Here is a 4,374-nt window from a genome sequence, read left to right on the forward strand (position 1 = left end):
TGTCCTGCTTCGCCTCATCATCATCATCATCATCATCATCATCATCATATATAGCGTGAAGCTCCTGCCTGATGCCCATTGATTTCAAGTCTGCCCTTGCTTTCGGCCCATCTTTGGTCCTCTCTGGCATGTTGAGCAGGGTACCAAGCAAACTCTCGCACACGTTCTTCGTGATATGCATGACATCAAGGCTGTGAGGCACACGGTGGATCTTCCAGTACGGCAAGTCCCAGAAAACAGACCTCGTTTTCCATACCTTCAGCAGCGGCTCTGGCGCCTTTCGCTTCTTTCCCGGCTCTGGCGCCTTTTGCTTCTTTCCCGGCAGTGGGCAGTCTTTCCAATTTTTCAACAGCTTGTCTATTTCCTCGCCGCTCCTCGTACACGGGCGTTTTCGGGGTTCGGTTTCACCATCGAACAGATCCTTGCGTTTCCTCCACTGGTCATCGTCGCGAAGCCACCTTCGATGTCCCATGAACACGGTTTTCGAAGACCCGGGATCTCTATCTAGCTGGCGATATGTTGTGTCATCCATGCACCTTACGCATCCAGAAAATCCGTGGACTACCTGCCCCGCAAGATATCCGTAACCGAGATAGTCGTGCACCTTCGTGAGCAGTGCGGCTCTCATAGGGAAATATTCTTTCTCTGCGGCGTCCCACGTATTGGCTGGCATTTTCCACAGCGTGTCAAGCTCCTCTTTCAGCAGCCCCAGATACAGATTGATGTCGTTCCCTGGTTGTTTCGGCCCTTCAATTAGCATACTCATGTGAATGTACTTCCTCTTCATGCACAACCAGGGGGGAAGGTTGTACATCCACACAAACACAAGCCAGGTGCTATGTGTGCTTCTCTGGCTGCCAAACGGATTGACTCCATCGGTGCTCGCGCCCAGCACGATGTTCCTTGGATCGTTCCCAAATTCTGGGTATTCGAAGTTCAATGCTTGCCACTGGCTCGCATCCTTAGGGTGACTCAGCATCTTGTCTTTTTTATCTATCTCCGGATCATTTGCGTCATCTTCTCGCTTCTTCTCCTCCCTATCCGCGTGCCAACGCAGGAGCTTTGCTACCTTAGGATCCGCGAAATACCGCTGCAGACGAGGAGTGATCGGAAAGTACCACACCACTTTTCGAGGAGCTTTCTTCCTCTTCTTGTATCGAGTGACACCGCACACCGGACATATTGTAGACTCCGCGTGCTCGTCCCGATAAATGATGCAATTGTTCATGCACAAATGGTATTTCACGTGCGGTAAATCCAGAGGACACACGATTTTCTTCGCCTCCTCCAAACTGGTCGGGCACTTGTTCCCCTTGGGAAGACGTTCGTGCCAGAATGACATGTTCTCGTCGAAGCATGCATCGGTCATTTTGTGTTTTACCTTCATCTCCAGGGCCATGAGCGTTACTTTCAGGCGGGTATCCTCGGGCCTGCATCCTTCATACAATGGAGTAACCGCGTCTAACTCAAGTTGATCCATCTTGGCTTTCTCTCGGGCGGCAGCTGTTGCGTTATCCGTCTGCTTGAGAAGCAGCTCTTGAATATGAGGGTCCTGCACCCAGCCCATCGATGGTCCAGCGTCGTCTGCTCCGCCGGCATCATCATCTTCATGATCATGCCCGTCGCCTGCTCCGGCATCTTCCTCATCATCATGTCCTGCATCTTCTACATGATGACTGTGTACAGCATCACAGTCGTGATCATCTCCTGGGGATTCTTCGTCTTCTCGCCCGCCCGAGCCGCGGTGGTTGTCTTGCTGCCCTTCCTCATTTCTTGCCCGGCCCGCATGGACGACTTCGTAGTCATCTTCATCACCTTGCCACCGATAGCCATCCATGAAACCACGCAACAGCAGGTGATCCCGCACCTGCCCGGAATCCGGGTCCGCAATAAGGCTCTTCAGCTTGCATCTTCGACACGGACATCTTATCTCCGTCTCGTTCTTTTGAAGCATCTCGGCCTTCGCGGACCTCAAAAACCTATTCACAATGCCTTCGGTCATCGTGCGGACCATGGTCGCCTGCGGGGTAGAGCAAAACGATATTTTAGAACCAAACAAAAATTTGGCATGACTTTCCCTAAAAATAGGACCAAAAAGAATGCTTAATGCCAAAATTCTCGCCGAAACGGAAATGAATCAACATTCCGGCAAAATATTGGCAACTATCGCATATCAAATACCGGTACACCTCCAAACACAAACACATATGCAACACCACAAACATATGCAACACCACGAACATACATAGATCTAGCTAGGCCGTAAAAAGTGCATGTGCACATTGTTGTAAGGAGAACAACCTAAATATAGCTTCCCCCCTTACTTACCTATTAAAACAAGGTAATTTAACCACTTAATTTGAATGAATCTATGGTGGAAATGAGGTGAAAAAGAGGAGGCACCCGAGACAAGGAGGAGGTGGAGAGAATGAAGTGGGGAGAAAGTGAGTGTGTGGGTAGGAGAGGCTGTCCCAAATATCTTGTTGCTGCCCACTTACTAATGGCGCACCTCTTGCATGGTGCGCCATTAGTAGTTACAACTACTAATGGCGCAGTTAAGTAGGATGCGCCATTAGTATGTTTGGATAGGCGCACTAGTTCAAAAAAAAAATTCTATACTAATGGCGCACCCACTGCCTGGTGCGCCATTAGTAGTTACAACTACTAATGGCGCACTTGGGCAGGATGCGCCATTAGTATGTTTGGATAGGCGCACTAGTTCAAAAAAAAATTCTATACTAATGGCGCACCTGCTGCCTGGTGCGCCATTAGTAGTTACAACTACTAATGGCGCACTTTGCCCGGATGCGCCATTAGTATGTTTGGACAGGCGCACTAGTTAAAAAAAATTGATACTAATGGCGCACCCGTAGCATGGTGCGCCATTAGTAGTTTAAACTCTAATGGCGCATCAGATTGTGGTGCGCCATTAGTATATACTAATGGCGCACCATCTTTCTGGTGCGCCATTAGTGTCAATCCCATCTATAGCCCTTTTCCTAGTAGTGAAAGGGTCAGGGCATTAGTACCGACCCTTTAGTCCCGGTTCATGAACCGGGACTAAAGGCCCTCACCAACCGGGACTGTAGGCCCTTTTTCTACTAGTGGTAGCCGATGTTGTCCTCGTCGACCTTGAAGATCTTGGCCTTCCCCTTGAACAAGAGGGATTGCATCTCCCTCATGGATCTCTTCCGGTAGAGATCACCTCGGATGGCATGGGTGTTGTCATCCTCCCCGGTGTACATCCACATGGGGCGAGCTCAGGCTTGGAGGGGATGTACCCCCACACTACTAGGAAAAGGGATATAGATGGGATGGACACTAATGGCGCATTGTACATGTGGTGCGCCATTACTAAATACTAATGGTGCACCATGTGTTGGTGCGCTATTAGTGTGCAAATACTAATGGCGCATCACATCTCACGGTGCGCCATTAGTAAAAAAATTATTTTTATTTTTTCAAAAATACTAATGGCGCACCTTGGGAGTTGTGCATCATTACTAGTTGAAACTAGTAATGGCGCACCACTCCCACGGTGCGCCATTAGTATTTTGGCCCAAACATTCCCCCGAATGCACCCCCCTCCCCCCTGTGGACCGCCTTTTCAGTTTCAAAAAAATAAAAGAAAAATGATAGAAATGTCAAAAAAATAAAAGAAAATAAGATTCCCATGTGATATGTGGTCTAGTTGTTAGCAAAATTTACAAACATGAATTTTCGACTTTTTTGCAAAATCTCTCGAGAATTTGTAAAAATGGGCATAACTTTTGCATACGAGCTCGGATGAAAAAGTTTTTTATATGAAAAATCATCTACTCGAAAAGTTACATTCGAATTTAACGGGGGAACCCCGTTAAACATTTTCAAAATTCTCAAAAACCTAATAGAAAAACGATACGAGGCTTTTAAGATCTGGAGAGGCAAAAAAATTCAAAAAAAATTCAAACTTACTAATGGCGCACCTGCCCATGGTGCGCCATTACTATCTTCCCGCCTTCAAAATTCAAAATAAAAAAAATAAAAAAAGTTACTAATGGCGCACCTGCCCATGGTGCACCATTAGTATCTTCCCGCCTTCAAAATTCAAAATAAAAAAAATAAAAAAAAATTACTAATGGCGTAACTGCCCGTGGTGCGCCATTATTATCTTCCCGCCTTCAAAACTCAAAAAAATAAAAAAAAAATAGTAATGGCGCACCTGCCCACGATATGGCTGGGCGTGTCCTCTCCTCCTTACCTCTTCATTCTTCTCCTCCACTCCACCTCTCCTCCACTTCTCCACTCCATCTTCCCTTCTCTCCTCCACCATACTATCCTCCTCCTCTCCGGCGACCTCCTCCTCCTCCTTTCCGGCGACCTCCTTCTCCTCTC

The sequence above is a fragment of the Triticum aestivum genome, chromosome 4B (assembly GCF_018294505.1).
Source record: "Triticum aestivum cultivar Chinese Spring chromosome 4B, IWGSC CS RefSeq v2.1, whole genome shotgun sequence".
Classification (NCBI taxonomy): domain Eukaryota; kingdom Viridiplantae; phylum Streptophyta; class Magnoliopsida; order Poales; family Poaceae; genus Triticum; species Triticum aestivum.